At 39.2% G+C, this 18,349-nt stretch overlaps 2 protein-coding genes and 1 long non-coding RNA gene across 22 annotated transcripts in view; 2 read left to right on the forward strand and 1 right to left on the reverse strand.

Moving 5' to 3' along the window:
- Positions 1-1,766, forward strand: part of LOC135107528 (uncharacterized) — a 10,071-nt gene extending 8,305 nt beyond the window's left edge. For all 7 annotated transcript variants that reach the window (XM_064017499.1, XM_064017532.1, XM_064017524.1 and 4 more), the window contains one exon: positions 298-1,766. The gene's annotated coding sequence lies outside the window, so the exon portion shown is untranslated. The remainder of the gene's footprint in view (positions 1-297) is intronic.
- The window catches only part of LOC135107605 (uncharacterized), a 53,230-nt gene that overhangs the window by 24,587 nt on the left and 10,294 nt on the right, over positions 1-18,349 (reverse strand). The window lies entirely within an intron of this gene.
- LOC135107552 (uncharacterized) lies at positions 7,130-13,346 on the forward strand. The gene is made up of 4 exons (XR_010271820.1): positions 7,130-7,237; positions 9,288-9,449; positions 9,890-10,035; positions 11,999-13,346. It is a non-coding gene; the product is annotated as an uncharacterized LOC135107552 (long non-coding RNA).

An 18,349-nucleotide genomic window follows, 5' to 3' on the forward strand; every position in this document is an offset into this window, starting at 1 on the left:
GCAGCAGCATATCTTAACCCATAGTTACTAGGAATATATTTCAGTCACCAAGCAAGGATACTCTGATATCTTGTACAGCCTTGGAACTCCCTCACAATGAAATTATGTTGATTATTCTGAAGGAGAAAATAAAGCAAGTTTTAATCATCACTTGACTGAAGATGCAGATGTTAAGTCTTATCTTTCACTACATTACTCATTTTTTGCAGGAATATTCTTTAGCCTGCTGCAACATTTAGTCCCCTTATCTTGATCACTGACTGGACTTGTGCTAAGTGGAATTTTCTTTACTTGCAGGGACAAATGTGAAGAAAGCCAAGTTCTTCCTGGCCAACACAGCAATACTGGGACTGTACGGGGTAGAATCCACCTTTGAGATCTCCGCTTAATAGAAGTAGTAGCTGCCTGGGTACTGGCGGCGGTGTGCGGGGCAGGCGGTCCCTCGCACACGTGGCTGTAGAGTCTGCTACGTGATAATGACAAAGTAGATAGGTAGCTACATAGTATTTTAACCTGAAGTCCTGTCTGTGAGTGTTGTCTTGTATGTTGCTGCTTGCTGAAGGCAGGGAATGTAGTGAACTGGAGGGGCAGGGCCTGAGTGGCTTACTAAACTCCTGTGGAAGGGAAGTGATGGTCTGTGCTAAATGTTGCAGTCTGACGAGTGACGTGGAATTCAATTTTTCCACGTGTAAATTCTTCCAGTCCAGTGTTTACCTTTATTTTGTTCCAGCTCTGTTACTTAGTGCCAGAGTTAGAAGACTGACATTTAACGGAATTCTTATTTATGATTTTGACGTACTTTCTTTTCCCATTTATTTACTTAGCCCGTGAAGTGTGGGTGCTCCTTGCAAATGGTCGGTGCTGAGCCTGCCATGAATGCAAATCAAATGCAGCTGATTGTGAAAGACAGGCACAGGAGAAGGGGTCAGTCACTCATTCCTGCTTGTGTCAGATCACTCATCTAGTGTTCTGCTGTGGAGTGGAGTGGGTGATGAGAGGGCTGTGGTGATGGGACAGTGACAGACAAGCCCTACTTACTGAAAACAAAAGTGTGCGAACTCATCACATCAACACTTATTTAGCTTCCTGACAAAAATGGCATCCAGTTTCAGATGTTTAAGGTATTTAACTCATCTATTTATTTAAAGGTACCCACTCTTTATGGGTTAAATGAAAGCTGTACTCTAGTTTAGCAGTCAGTCTCACCACTTGGTTTAATGTGAGCAGGTAAGGAAGCCCTAGAACCTGGCCCTTGGTTAGGTTCTGGTGACTTCTGGCTGGAATCTCAGTACCTTAATTTCTCTTCTGGTTGAAACTTTCTCCTCAAACACAACTGGCTGGAGCTGAGTCCTGGGATGGTCAGCTGTTTAAATATTACTACACAAAATGTTATGAGTTTGAATACATAATGAAAATTTCTTTAATGTGTATGTATGTAAAGGTTATAAAAGCAAGTATTTTTTTCTTTTTCAATTTTTGTATATAATTGAGGTTAAGATGAATTTGAAACATTGATTGCAATTTATCAAGCTGGTGTTTTTGGTTTTGAAGGAAGTGTAAGTGCAAGAGGTATGAATTTGAAACATTGATTGCAATTTATCAAGCTGGTGTTTTTGGTTTTGAAGGAAGTGTAAGTGCAAGAGGTATGAATTTGAAACATTGATTGCAATTTATCAAGCTGGTGTTGGTTTTGGTTTTGAAGGAACTGTAATTGTGCAAGAGGTAATCATTTGATCAGAGTGGAATTAATGAAGCAGTTTACCACACCAGTATTGTCATTCCTGCTCCCTGTGTGTCCACCTTACCTCTCACACTCTGACGTTTGCCTCAACGCCTTCATTTATCACCAATGCAGTTAGGTAAATTATCACTTATTACTATTTTCTCATATGAATTCAGAAACACTGTCAGCTTATCAAATAGTGTATCTGTTAATATAACCTTTTGTAGGCAACTTGTCCTGTAACCACCTATGACATTTTAGGCTCATTTTTGTACCAGCCTCTTCAACAGTTCTATAGCTTATGGAAAACTAAATTAACTTCCTATTCTCTCATTTCCTCTGTCCATACCAGCAGTTCTCATAGTACTCTCAATGTTGAAGGATGATAGCAGTCCAAGGGCAGAGCTAGTGAGTTTCTTTGAGTCTCCCCAATAATTGTTTTCTTTTGTAGCTTGCGGTGAAGAGGAGGATAATAGCGGTAATTAAAGGTTTAGTGATTATATGAAAAAAGTATTTTTATAAGGCGTGTATTCGTGGGAGTGATTTAAAAGTCTTGAAACATTTATTATAAATAGTCTTTACTTATTTCAACTGTAGTTTTCTCTAATCAATGGTAATACGAATAATAGAATTACATCATGTTGCGTCAGCCTACCAGTAACTCATAAGGTATCATACCCTAGCTTATAAAATATGTTAGTAATTTAGAATTCAATTATTAACTTCAACTAATGTCCAGCCTATATGCTCACCTTGCTAGCCAATTATTCCTGCATTTTTATTTAAACTCACGGTTCAGTAAAATTATTTGTGAAAGAAGAGAGAGAGAGAGAACTAGCTAAGGTTCCAATAACTTCAGATGCCTGTGGGTGTTGAGGGAGAGAGCACAAAATGGCGTCTCCCTTCCCTCTGGCAACAGGTGGGTCTCGTAGCTCTGAAATATTTGATTTTTCTTTTATTTAGAAGTGAATATTACTGTGTTCATGTTTATTATTCATGTCTAGTGAAGATATAGTGACTGTACGTGTTGACAGAATGGCGTCTCCCTTCCCTCTGGCAACAGATAAAATAGCCGGTGTTGGTCCCACGTGGAGACAGGCCACAGTCTTGGGAAAGCGTTAGCCATGTAATGTTTCTTTAGTCAAATATAATCTACTGTGAATGTGTTGTGAGCAATATTATTGCCGTAGAGAAGTGATGGAGGAAGGCTGTGACGTTATTTAGGGATATAACGGTGCCCAGAATGAATGGTGCTCTTGAGGAGTTATAAAAGTAATTATTTTCTTGTGTATTCGTAGTGTTAAGTAACGGAGTATAAGTGTATATGCCATACCAGAATTTCAAGTGTCATAGTGGGTCAGTCAACCCAAAGAATCCCATCAGTATTATTCATTTAATTATTTTTGCTATTTTTATATTTTTCGTTCCTCCTAATAAAGCCACACTAGGTACTGTGTGATAATTAACCTCTCCTTACCCTCTGGCCATGACGATGAAGGCGAGAACCACTACCAATCAAAAATGTTTTCTTTTTTTCTATTGTGTGTGCGTGCTTCTTCTCTCTTCCTCTTCCTTTCTTCTTCACCGTGAAGATCTTTGCCTCGTCTCATTAGAGCTCTGATCGGACCGGTGAGGAGGAGGGAGGAGGGGGGAACCGGAGGGGGGGGGTGGCGTTACATTAGTTTATCTTGCTCGTATTTACCTAAGGAACCATAAAGAGATATCAGCAGTTTAGGTGACGTGATGCTTCCTTCAGATTCATAAGGAGTGAATGTTGCGTCATCAGTGTTCAGATATCACGAAAAAGACACAATGAGAAAAATGAACCGTACATTTAAACGGAACGGGAAAAAAACACCGAATTCTGGCCAATATTTCTCCTTCCAATTGACGTAAACACTAGAACCGTAATTAACGGGGTGAAATGCATGTTGGCGTGAAAGAATGCATTAAAGAAGAAAGAAGAAAAAGCATCAGTTCATCTTAGCTCACGTATTTCTTACTCTTTTACTTCTCTCCTTCCATTAATTAAGGAGAAAAAAGTCATAAAAAATCTCAATATACGTTTGTTACCCTTTCAGTTCCATCCTTCCACGGTTTAAGAAAGGAAGGCTCTATATTAAGATACTAAGGGCGTTCAGTGGCAGGGGTCAGTGAACTCTTTTGCTAACTAGGCTATGGGTGTCCACTGTGTTCCTTGGCTAGACATTAAGGTTAAGGACATTAAGATAGGAAGGCTCTATATTAAGATATTATAAGGGCGTTCAGTGGTAGGGGTCAGTGAACTCTTTTGCTAACTAGGCTATGGGTGTCCACTGTGTTCCTGGGCTAGACATGTTTATACACTGCTCTCTGCATTCCATTGTTTTCTTCAACACAACCACCACCACCACCACCATCACCACCACCATCACCACCACCACCGCCAGAGTGACACGTAGGGAGAATATTTACTAACGGAGAGAGAGAGAGAGAGAGAGAGAGAGAGAGAGAGTATAACGGGAGGGAATAATGATAAAAAAGTTAGATACAAAAGTAGGAAAAACGGAACACACACACACACACACACACACACACACACACACAGAGAGAGAGAGAGAGAGAGAGAGATTAAACTTTCTAAGCCAAGCCATACACACAACTATAAACATACATTCAATGATATCCTCTTAAACATAAATACACTCACACACACCACTACATAGTCCTTGAAATTTTATCGGGCCTGAATGTGACAGGAACCAACAGGTGAACTGATGGAAACCTTAATGTACCTCATATTTACTCATTGCTCACGTGCCACCAGCGAGGACTCTTTTCTGGCTGGCTCAGAATATAATAAATTTGCAATAAGGCGCATTTCAAATTGATTTCAGGACAAGTTTTTACTTTTTATAGATCTTTCAGAATGCGAAGAATAAATTTACGTTAATTCGCATGTTATTAATTTTGAGAATGATAGATTTCCATGCGTTTTGACTGACCCCGATTAGTTTCAAGAAAAAAAACAAAAAGAAAACTCATATTTATTCTTCTGTTGACATAGCTCGTGAAATAATAAGACAAGACCACAAGAATCATAGTGTACAGTCAACAAAACTCAAAACTCATGAACCAAGATGCAGTTTCCTTATATAACAAAATAAAAAAAATAAATAAACGATAATATGAGATGAGTACACAAGTTAAGATGGTACGTCTATTTCTCAGCACTTTTTCCCATCACTGACTGGCGATATTTCTTGCAGCATTCGTGGCAGGGAGCATATGAGGCTTGCCTGAGGGAGAACAAAGACTGGGGAGCGAAAAAAGAGCCGAGGGGGAAGCTAAGATGCCTTGAGCCAAAATGAAACGTTATTGGAGTTAGCCAGAGTTAGCCAGGCCGCCACTGTCTAGAGCGCGCCGGCATTCTGTTTATGTTTTTTAATGTTCTGAAGTGAATGACGCTCAAATATTAGCAATAACAGATAGATTAGTTTATTTGTTTACACGTGTGGAGTTTAGAAGGGTTTATTTTTCAGTGGTTAGCGGTTTATTGAAGGAAATGCGTCGCTGTGTAGAAGTTTCTGCTATGGAATTATTACGATAGCTCCTGGTTATTCAGTGTGTGCAGTGGCCAAGTGGGGGAAGGACGCTGTCTTGCCCTCACTTGTTATGCCAGCCACCTCAAGTCCCTATAGTTGTGTAGACGTTCTGTTCTCCCTGTCACTCACCAACAGAATCACGGCCTTTGGTAAAAACAGTGGCATGGTGGATTAGGTAGGAAGCTGCCACGCGTGATTTGGGAAATAAAATATGATGTGATGTATTCGATATTAGCTACTGTTTTTGTTTTGTAATGCAGTTTAGTACAGAGCAGAAATTCGTGTTACCAAATGGTTCAGCTTCTTACTTAACTTTTATAAATTAGAGATCTATTTAGGTTTTCAGAGGTATTTTCGTGACTAGGGAAAAAAATAATCCAGCTCTACGTGTTTCTTATGTAATTCAACTTATTACACAACAGGAATCCGTGTTATCATATCTTCCCGCGTCTTATCTGAACTTTTATCATGTTCTGGTCTGTTATTTAGGTTTTCAAAGGCATTTTCATGACTAGCACAAAAATCCATCTATTCTTGTTTGTTCTGTAATTTTTATATAACAGAAGAGAAACTCGTATCCTCAAACGATTTGGCGTCTTATCTTTCTTAATTTTTATCAGGTTCTAGTAGAAATTATGTACGTTTTTATGTTTCTGGGTAAAAAAGAAAACATCTATCTTCCCTGTTTATTCTGTAATTCATTTAACTACAGCAGAACAAGAACAACATGCTAAAACATTCCGGTTGCGTTGCGAGAAGTTTTGTGGAGCAGTTGTGAAATATTGTCTGCTGCTGAATTACTGACGTGTCCTTAAGCTTCACCTATATTGTAATAGCACGTGTTTCTTGATTTCTGACCTGGTGTTCTAGAGTGTATGGTGTCTTATATAGGGAACAGTGAGAAAGGACCTTCACTCCTCTCCCTGTGTCTTATATAGGGAACAGTGAGAAAGGACCTTCACTGCTCTCCCTGTGGTTCAGTGGCTGATGTCTCTTCTTATTTTTTTTCTTCTCCTTCGTCACTCGGTCAAGAAAACCGAACCGTCCCCTTTACAAGATAAAACCCCTCTGTAACCTGGCTTTGGTCTATATGACATCAAATCACTCCACTCCCTCCCTTATCCACTCTTTAAATTCCCTTATACTCTTTACCCAATCTTAATAACCCTAGGAACACTTCAGCAATATAATATCTTAAGAGTCTTCTGTGGAATCAACTCAGACAGGTTTGAATTACTTGAATCGCGTTGACACACCTTCTCCTCACACTCCGTCTCTTAAACGTCCTTTAAATTCCCCTATACTCTTTACCCAAGCTTATTAACCCCACAGATACTTTCTTACTACAATATCTTAAGTCTAATACGTAATCATATCTGAGGCTGGAATTGTTTGAATTTCGCGCGCAAACATCCGCTCTTCACACCATCTAAATTGTGTTATACTCCTTATCCAAGCCTACTAACCCTAGGAACACTTCAGAACTACAATATCTTAATAGTATAGTGCGGAATGATGCCTTTACACGCTTCAGTTACGCTCTAATAAACTCATTTCAATAGCGAGAAAATATGAGCTGTCAAGTGAATGGCATCTACCATCACCATGACAACGGGTCGTGAATAGCCAATCCCAGCTCGCCATTTCATCCGGGACCTCAAGATGGCCACACTGATACAATATAGTTTAATTTCCAGCCAAGATGAGAGTTAACAGAGACATATATGGTGGATAAAAAGCTCTTAAAAATATGGGTGTTCCGAGGAGAGTATACCACTAGGGAATGTGGGTTACATTAGTAATGGAGGAATATTTTGAGAGCAGACGAAACTAAAGGTACAGTTACTAGTTAGTGTTTTTGTGTGTTTGGATGTGTGTGTCGTGGAGGAGTGATCTGTGCCTGTCCATGTGGCTATATGACGAACCAGGCGTGAGTATTCAGCATTTGACCAAACACACTCACGCAGAGACTGTCCCTTTAAACCTGCGTCCCTTTAAACCGTACCCAAATAAACGCTTTCGATTCCCGTAGGCAGACCAGGCTGGCTCTCTCTGACCGCCGCCCCATGTCACTTATTTTTAGTCATATGCTCCTAATGAGAGAGTAACCGGCCGGCTAGGGGGACTGGGAGTAGGCTGGGACCGTTAACTGGTTATTTAACAGAGTAGAAGATGAGAGAGAGACTGGGTATGTGTGATTGATGAGTGACAGGGAATAGAAGGGTGTAAGCTGTTTGACGTAAGGGTGACAGGCTGTGTGCGTCCGTGTGTACATGTATGTGGGTGGGTGTGGGTGACTGGTTGGGTGTGTGTGTGTATTACCCTTGTGAGACCCTCTGTGTGTGTGTGTGTGTGTGTGTGTGTGTGTGTGTGTGTGTAGGGAGGGAGAGACACGTGAGTAAAGAAGGGAGGATGGGGGTCAGGAAAGAGGAGGAAGAGGGCTGACTGGGTGAACCTCTTAAAGATAGTATTCAGAAATTAGGTGTTTTCTTGGCTTCGCTGAGTCACTGTGTTAGGGAAGAGGAAGAGGAGGAGGAGGAGGATATAGAAGTGATATAAGCATAGGTAGGTTTTAAGTTAGTATTAAGTTAGTATTAGTATTTATAGTTAGTATTTTAAGTTAGTAGGTTAGGCTATGTAAGTTGAAGTGTATTAGATTGTAAGGCTAAGTAAGGTTAGGTTAGGTTAAGTTAGGTTAGGTTAGGTAAGTTAAGGATAGGTTAGACTAGCATAGTTTAGGTTATATTAGATGAATTTACATTAACTTGCATAGGTTAGATTAGATTAGATTAAAGTAAGATTTGGATGACATAGGTTACGTTAGATCATGTTAAGTTATAGCAGATTAATTTAGGTTAGTTAAGGTAATTGAGTTAGCAAAGGTTGCATTAGGTTAAACTAGCATAAGTGAAGAAGTTAAGTTAGATTAGGTGAGGAATTATTAGGTTAGATGAGAGGAGGTGAGGTTAGGTGAGGTTAGGTTAGGTGAGGTGAGGTTTGGTTAGATTAGGTTAGGTTAGGTTACAGTGAGGCGTCTTGAAGTCATGAGAGACATTGGCGGGGACAGAGATGGTACCTTGCCAACTCCACCAGAGAGAGAGAGAGAGAGAGCAGAAGGGGTCAGACTACTGTTTCATTTAAGGAGTCTTTAAAATTAGCTTCCCTATGTTAATGTGTTAGTTTTCATATTTATTGAGAGAGAGAGAGAGAGAGAGAGAGAGAGAGAGAGAGAGAGAGAGAGAGAGAGAGAGAGAGAGAGGGGCAATATGGTGTAAGTAAAGGAACTAAAAATGTACTTCAAATGGCTTGATTCTCTCTCTCTCTCTCTCTCTCTCTCTCTCTCTCTCTCTCTCTCTCTCTCTCTCTCTCTCTCTCTCTCTCTCTCTCAATAAATATGAAAACTAACACATTAACATAGGGAAGGTAATCTTGTCCTCATTTACTCCCAATCCCAACCATTGCTAATATAGACTTCACTTTCATCCAGTTAGAAAATAAATCTTGTAAAATAACATTAGGTCTCGTCTATCATCCTCTAATCCAGTCACCTGCTATGGACAAAAAAACTTTATGACCTTATTGCGGACATTTGTTGCGTTAATAATTGCATAATTATGGGGGATTTTAATGATCCAGTCACTTTCAAGACATCTTTATTCATTCTACAGCCACATCCTGTGTTAGAACTGGGAAGAAATTGCAAAATGTATTCTTTTTCAATGCCAACTTTACGTCTTGTAGATGGTTATGAAGGAGACTGCATGCATTGCTTCTGATGCTGCTAATTGTTTTGTTTCACAGTGAAAGGCTTTAAATGTAGTTGGAAAATGTCATAGGAAAAAATTGTAGTTAATATTGGATGCAAAATATCAAAGTAAGATTAGCTAAAGAATTTTTAACATTGGGAATAGTAATCCATATATATACATATTGGAGTATATTTTTTGTAACAGTGTGAATGATAAGATTCCACTTTTCAGTGTTGCCACGGTGACGGTGGTGGTGGACATGACACAGATGCGGGAGGTGGAGTTTGTGCCCGATGGAGACATGCAGCTGGACAAATTGTGTTGGTCATTGGTCAGACTGGAGTTTACATGTGTACCTCCTTCACCATCATTGGTGGACACTTCACCATGAGTGTTAGTGAAATGTGCTCTCTTTCTTACTTTATTTGTATATCACAAAAATTTAAGGCCAGTTAGTTGTCTAGACTTTAAGTTTTAAAATGAGAAAATAAATCTACATAATTTTTTAAAAGGAAACAGTTAAGGCATTGTAAAGTAAAAGTCAAAATATATTTTGGTTATTATTTTTTTTTTGCAATCAACAACTTTCATGTATAATGAAATCAATACATTCATCAAACTTAATATCACATTTAATAACAGCTAGAGATACCAATTTGCAGATGTCTATGGAAAATTTGTATGATAATCTTGTGGCCAACAAGAAAGGATACAATGAATGATGACTTATTATTGCAAGAAATCTTTGAGAGTTGTTGTTGTGTACTTCCACATTCCATGGAGACAGCTTTTTCCTTCACCTTTCACCATTTAAAAAGTGATAATTTCAACAGGATGCTTGAGCTGTCATGGTGCTGCTGCTGCTGTGTGCCATCATCACCCTGACACAGACCACCCTGCAGACACCTTCATCCTGGGTGCCACACGTCGCTGCTGCTACAACTCGGAGCAACAAGAGCGCAAGCCAGGAAGGGAAATGGTAACTTCTCACTTAATTTGTTGTTTATTTGAGGGCCTAATGACAAAGACATAATGGAATGAGTGTTTGTGAATGTTTGTTTATATCTAGATACAGCATTCACATATCTTAAGTGCCACCTTCCAAAAACAATGTCAGCCAGAAAAATAAGTGATCAATCTAATTACATTTCAAGTCAAAAAGTTTTCCTTTAACCACTTTGCTCCAGATGCTTAAAAACATGCGTTGCTCACATACATGGCGTCGCGTAGGCTCGTCACTGGTAACTTATCTAATTTCTAATAATTTCTAATATAATTTCAGTGTGTGTGTGTGTGTGTGTGTGTGTGTGTGTGTGTGTGTGTGTGTGTGTGTGTGTGTGTGTGTGTGTGTGTGTGTGTGCTGATGCGGCTGAGAAGGTTGCCTTATGATAATTATTGACAAATGAAGGTAATGGATGCGCATGTCATTAATACTTTTTTATGTGTGTGTGTATGTGTGTGTGTTATGTATACACACACACACACACACACACACACACACACACACACACACACACACACACACACACACAAAGAGAAGACACGCATCCTTTACCTTCATTCATCAATAATTGTCATAAGACGACCTTCCCAGCTGCATCACTACACACACACACACGCACACACACACACACACACACACTTACACACCACGTAGTGTAGTGGTTAGCACGCTCGGCTCACAACCAACAAGGCCCAGGTTCGAATGCCGGGCACGGTGAGGCAGATGGACAAGCCTCTTAATGTGTAGCCCCTGTTCACCTAGCAGCAACGAGGTACAGGATGTAACCCGAGGTGTTGTGACCTCACTGTCCCGGGGGGTGGTGTGTCATTGGCCTCAGTCCTACCCAAAGATCAGTCACTATGAGGTCTGAGCTCTTACACACACACACACACACACACACACACACACACACACACAGAGAGAGAGAGAGAGAGAGAGAGAGAGAGAGAGGGCAATGAATGAAAAAGGGAGGAAGGGGGAACTGTGTATGAATGAAAATATCATCTACATGAAACATTTGATTGATTATAAAGCACATGTGCATCATATATAGTCATGAATGTGGAGGAACAGCGGAGTGAGTGATCAACCACAGAAAGGAGGAGAGAGTTGGACATGTGGAGAGAATGGAAGGGGAACAATTTGAGAAGATAAGCATGCAAATATATAAATGTAAGGTGGAATAACAGTGTTTGGTGGGAAGATGAAAGAGAGATGTCTGTTTATGAAGCAAAATGGTTGTGCAAGAGAGAAATGATTGGAAAACCATTCCCACCATAGCCAACAGACCTTACACCATATTTTTACAAACCACAGCATCTCTATTCATCCATTCTGTGTGTCTTCTCTTCTCTCTCTCTCTCTCTCCACTCTTAATGCTGCTGTGGGTCTCTGGGCTGGAAGTACATCACAGAAAGATTGACACCAACTTATATATGAGAGGATGTTGTCTGTAACTATGCTATGGGGACATTGCAAGTTTGTGGGCTTGTAGTCAATGAATAAGTGTGTCCTCTATAGCATACTTAAAAACCACACTCTCACATGGAAAATCAATCAATCTCTCTCTCTCTCTCTCTCTCTCTCTCTCTCTCTCTCTCTCTCTCTCTCTCTCTCTCTCTCTCTCTCTCTCTCTCTCTCTCTCACTCTCTCTCTCTCTCTCTCTCTCTCTCTCTCTCTCTCTCTCTCTCTCTCTCTCTCTCTCTCTCTCTCTCTCTCTCTCTCTCTCTCTCTCTCTCTCTCTCTCTCTCTCTCTCTCTCTCTCTCTCTCTCTCTCTCTCTCTCTCTCTCACTACAGCCTACAGACTCACTATTTCCTTAACCACAACCTCTTGCCTGAAACAAATGAAAAACTTTTATCCTTCTCCAATCACATTTCAATTTTGTACTTAGTCACAATCACACAGTATAATGTTGTTAATTTCAACTTTACTTTCAGGTTACCTTCTTGTTGATGTGCAATCTTGCTACGTGGACGACCAACATTTAAATCTTACTAAAATGTAATGCGCATCACTTTCTGATTTCATCCCAGTGGCACACAAACCAAAATACCTGAGTATGGAGATGGCTGGACTACCTCCTTTGGCCACCCCTGTTATATCTTAATTTCCCACTGTCTTTCCTGTGTGCTGGTTAAGCTACTCACTGCTGAAGTCCCTGGAAACTAGGTAGAATAATTTAGAATGACATGGTTAAGTTAATGCTGATAAAATCTCATTTGTAATATTCAGGAAGATTGAATTATTCTTCCTCTGTTGAAGCAAATGATATAACATTGACTAGAAGCTTTCACAATATTTATAAGCTTTCTTGTATCAGAGATCTTTTGAAAATCCAACCATTAATTTGTAAATACTTGTATAGTGTAGCTGGCATGAGGGTTGCAGTCTTCATTATTTACTAGTGGACAAGCAACAAGTGATGGTGTGGCTCTGAGGCACTGTAGTAGGGATGTTATTTAAGGGTAGGAAGTTGCAAATGCTCACCTAACAATTGCACCTTAGTAGAAAAACACAAACAGGAAATTTATGCAAGTTTTTATCCTTATATAAAATGTTGTATTGCATCAAACCTCCATACATTACTGTCTCTATCCAGTATGAGACCGGTGTTCAGGAAGCACAAGCACGTGCTGAATAACAAGAAGCCGGCGTGGCTCAAGAGGAAGAGTGAGTAGGACGAGAAAAAACAGAACAAATAAATCCCCTACACGTGTTGTCTCCATTGACACAAGCCATGACAAGCTTGTCCATCCCTGAGTGCTAAGGAGCAGTGTGTTCAACTGATGATGTGGAAACTTGAGACAGCCAATCATTTAATGGACTTTAGTAGGTTTTGTCACCAGTCCTCTGTGTGTCACTCACTACATTTTGAAATTTTTACTTGTTCTATTTAATTTTGTGTGTATGTACACAATGTTTATGGTCAATAAACTGTTCATAAAAACTATTTATCTGTGTGAGTAAGATAAAAGCAGTTATTATTATTATTATTATTATTATTATTATTATTATTACATATTTTCCTTGTATTTAAATATTATTATTATTATTATTATTATTATTATTATTATTATTATTATTATTATTATTATTATTATTATTATTATTATTATTATTACATATTTTCTTTGTATTTAAATATTATTATTATTATTATTATTATTATTATTACATATTTTCCTTGTATTTAAATATTATTATTATTATTATTATTATTATTATTGTTATTATTATTATTATTATCATGCATTTTCTTGTATATAAATAAAATACTGTAACTGATTTTTTTTTTTTTTTATCCATTTAGACTCTCTCTCTCTCTCTCTCTCTCTCTCTCTCTCTCTCTCTCTCTCTCTCTCTCTCTCTCTCTCTCGAATAAAATGACTGGTGAGGAACTCATTAAAGTGCTAAAAATTCCATTAAACTACGAGAAATAAGACAAATAATTATTATTTACCTAATAACACAAACAAGGAATAATAAACAAAACTTAAGCCAGAAAACACGAAAAGATAAAACTATCATATCAAGAAATACGTAGTTTTAAAAAATCATGAATATCAAATAAATAGCTCACATATAATCAGTAAACACGTAAGGAACAGTAAATAACCAATAAAGCCAGTTCATTGCAAGGGCCAGAGTCGGAAAGTAAAAAAAAAAAAAAAAAAAAGTACCAAGACTAAAACAGGGAATTAGACAAATGACAATTAATAAGCACATAAGGAATAATGAATAAACAAAAATTAAGCCAGGAAGACTATTATAATTATTGCAAGGAGATAGATAATATGTACGTGTATGTGAATTCCAGGTTAAATAAAATGCTCAAATGTAGCCAATAGCACGCCCACAGCAAGCCATAAGTGAAGGTGTTCCTCAAGGTAGGGAAGGTGGGGGGAGGGGGGGGTTGGTTATAAACTATTGGGGGGATAACAGTTCCAATGACTATTAAGTAATGACGCATCCAGTTTGGCGTGTGTGTATTTTTCGCGTTGTGATAATCTAAAGGTTTTCTCGCGTTTTTATTTTGATTTATTGATTTATTTTATTTATTTATTCATTTATTTTGGCAGGTGTTATATTTGTTGAGTGTTTTAAGTATAACTGAGGCTCATTGCATCAAAACTCCATTCATAACCTTCGTGGGACGGTTCAATTTGGCAAGGTTTTTTTTTCGCACTTTGGGTTTCGTAGTAAATTATGCATTTTCTCTTATTTTTCTTTGCTGGTATTGTTTTCATTAAATTACTATAAGATTACTGTGTGTATTTGCTTAAATATTATTGCTTCTTTATATTAGATATCGTATTAAGAGAGAGAGAGAGAGAGAGAGAGAGAGAGGAGAGAGAGAGAGAGAGGAGAGAGAGAGAGAGAGAGAGAGAGAGAGAGTTAATATACTGCTTGATAGCTATCATTTACTTCTCATTCCTTGAGTGAATCTGCTTAAATGCCACATTAATAAGACCTAAATTGCGTACAACAGGCAGAAGTACAAGTAACATCTTATTTTGCGTTCAGAAAGACGAAATGAATACTAAATCAACTTACGGGGTCATAACAATTACACCACCAAATCATTCACAGCTAAAAGCAACAAATACATGAATAATCCTGTAGAACTCCCTTCGACTCCATATACGACTGGAAAGTTGGGGCGCCTTTCCCCCCCACCCTCCACTACCACGCCTTCTTTTTTTAATCAGCCAGTCAAGCAATAAATCAATCCCTTCGTGAATCATACCCATTTCCAGGTGTCACCCCCCACCCCTAGATCTCTCATTCTGTCACGTATGAACAAGTACAAAGGGCAAGCCAGCTGTCTCTTTTAATATTCTTGCCTGAAATAAGATTACAAATGAGGGTCTATTAATCATCCATTAAATAATCCATTTTTATTGCTTTCTCATTCTTCTTGCTCTGTGTATTGTTAAATTGGATGGTTCTATCATTGTCCCTTCCTGTGTTTTAGTGTGCCATTACCTGTCCTCTCTTCCAGCTAATATTTTAGTTTGTACTTAAATAGACTGGCATAACTTTACAATTTATACACAAATAACAACATAAACCAATAATGCATTGATATTATGCATGATAGGAGTGGACATTTCCACTCTACATCATTAATGAATGCATGATGAGACGCACACTATTACAAAGCTAATGAGTTCAATACAAACACTCAATAACAATTTCAATAACTTTATTAAAAATAGCAATCTTTATAAATCATAAAACCAGAAAAACTTTAAGGTACCTGGGGCTATAATATCAAATGCACAATAATGCAAACACTTTTTACACACACACACACACACACACACACACACACACTCTTTAATGATATTTCCTAATATACAGTATAATCCCAAACAGAGAGAGAGAGAGAGAGAGAGAGAGAGAGAGAGAGAGAGAGAGAGAGAGAGAGAGAGAGAGAGAGAGAGAGAGAGAGAGAGAGAGAGAGAGAGAGAGAGAGAGAGAGAGAGAGAGAGAGAGAGAGAGAGAGAGAGAGAGAGAGAGAGAGAGAGAGAGAGAGAGAGAGAGAGAGAGAGAGAGAGAGAGAGAGTGATGAACTACCTGGGGTCATAAATGCAAAGTACGAGTAGAGGTATCAGTCAGGCAAAGCATAGTGCTTGCCTGTCTCATATGGAATGTAAAAACATGGCTTCATATCATTCCAGACCTGGGATTATGGCCAAAAGTTACCAAGCAGTGCTGAGCAAAATCCAGTAGAGTAATATTCAGTATCATTGAATTACTGACAAAGTAAAGATCATTATGTGCAATGATACTCACTACCTAGGAGCATTTCAGGTTACTACCAAGAGTCTGACCATGCTGGCAGAGATGGTTAGGCTACAACACATTACATACTTCTCCATTCAAATCAGTCAGCTGATTAAATGGTGAGTTAAACCATTTTGATCATCTAAATCATATTAAGGCATTGGATGAGACCTGGACAGCTTGGGTCAACACCATTCATAGGTACTCCACTACTCTGTGGGAGACACTTGATTGTGGCAAGAGTCATCACAATACCAAACACCATCCTTGACAAAGCACAGCATGGCCCACTCATCCACAGGAACCCAGCCATCTCTAAGGAGCAAATTAATGCTGCCCAGTGTCACTCCTCATCACTTTTAGGGAATAAGTAGATCCCACCCCAGCACCATCTTTACATAGAATATAATACAGAGGACAAAGAAGGAATACAAACAGGGCACATGGTATGGTATAGAACACCAATCCTCACTTTTGGAAAACCGCAGCCACTCAGGAGACCAGCCAGTCACCATGGCTATCACCTGGGGATTCTTAGGAACAGGTGTTAGGTATAGAATGAGAGATAGAGAAAACTCCCAATACATTTCAAGTCTATACGCAATACAATTTCAAGTCTACATAGACAAAAAAATGTTCATGAATTAAATGCAATATTGTAAGTTTTAAATGTTATGTGGTACCTTAGATAGATGGGACAGGTCACTTGAGAAGAGAAAATAAGAAATGTCTTAGGAAGAGTATTTTGTCATATGTATGAATATATATGACTGTATGACATAGATGACTGGTGAAGTAGATTTTGTCCCTTATCAGAGTGGTTGTGTAGCTGAAACAAATTAATGATTATCAAAACTGAGACACACTTGAGCTGATTGGTGAATTACAGTTTCAGAATGGATGGAACATACATTGGGATGATAAAAACGACTCCAGTCATAAAGTAGACGAAAAAATACTGTAGGGAAGAATGTAAAGGAGTAAAATATGCAACAAAAGAAAGAAAGAAAGAAAGAGAGAGAGAGAGAGAGAGAGAGAGAGAGAGAGAGAGAGAGAGAGAGAGAGAGAGAGAGAGAGAGAGAGAGAGAGAGAGAGAGAGAGAGAGAGAGAGAGAGAGAGAGAGAGAGGGGGGGGGGGGTGGAGAAAGAGGAAAAAAGAGGAGGATGAGGAGGAAGTGGTGACACACACACACACACACACACACACACACACACACACACACACACACACACACACACACACACACACACACACACACACACACACACACACACACACACACACACACACACACACACACATTTAAATTAAATATGCAAATTTCTCAATATAAACACAGAAAAAAAAAAATAAAATAAAAAAATAATAATAATAATAATAATAATAATAATTAATCTTTACTTAACTCTAGTCAACGAAGCTTTAAGTAACTTTACTATGGGGCTGAGAGAGAGAGAGAGAGAGAGAGAGAGAGAGAGAGAGAGAGAGAGAGAGAGAGAGAGAGAGAGAGAGAGAGAGAGAGAGAGAGAGAGAGAGAGAGAGAGAGAGAGAGAGAGAGAGAGAGAGAGAGAGAGAGAGAGAGAGAGAGAGAGAGAGAGAGAGAGAGAGAGAGAGAGAGTGTGCCCCTGTGAGTTGTCCAATATGTCACAGTTAGTGAGGTCAGGGGAGACTGGGAAGATTCTCCCAAGAGTGTAAGTTGGGTGATCATCTGTGACTACCAAGCACTTCACAGACCACTCCTCTAACTTGATCACCGACTCATGGGACTGGGCCAGGCTGTTGAGGTTGGCCACCTTGAATTTAATGCCCCTTCCCCCTCCAGTGATGGTTAAAGTTTTCTCTATGATTTTCTTATAAAAAAATGCGGGCAAAGCGGGTCTTCCAGCCATATTATTAAATTCCCCCTTCCCCATCCCATCCCTGACCTCACCAGTGGGGCTGGAGTACTTGAGAACAATCCCATCCCCTTCCTTTGCCTGGAGTTCACCATGGTGACCAAGATGATCTTGATAGTACAGGTGACTCGGGATCACTCCTAAGCCAGGCCTTTGGATTGGCAACTCCTGTAGAAGGGTAAAAAAAAAAAAAAAAAAAAAAGAGAGAAGCAAACAGCATCCTCTATACTAATTGTTCCTACATCTGACATGCCACATTCTCAGTCAGTATCACTTGCATCATCTCATTCCTGTCTCTGGCATACTTCACACACTCCAGCACCACATGTTCCACCGTCTCATCCTCTCCCATGTCACACATCTGGCACAGGGACTCAGACCACCTGTAACTCACTGCGTTCACATTCATACACTGTGCCCTCGCTCGGAAGAGAAGATCACCGCCCAGGCTTCCATCATACCACCTTTCATACCTCGGGGCCTCTTTCTCCTTGTACCATTCCAGGGTCTTCTTTCTTTCCATCTCATTCTTCCATTCATTCAGTCCCACACATTCCACTTCATTGTCTATCTCATTCTTCCATTTTCTCACATCCCATTCAG

This window comes from Scylla paramamosain, chromosome 2 (genome assembly GCF_035594125.1).
Source record: "Scylla paramamosain isolate STU-SP2022 chromosome 2, ASM3559412v1, whole genome shotgun sequence".
Classification (NCBI taxonomy): domain Eukaryota; kingdom Metazoa; phylum Arthropoda; class Malacostraca; order Decapoda; family Portunidae; genus Scylla; species Scylla paramamosain.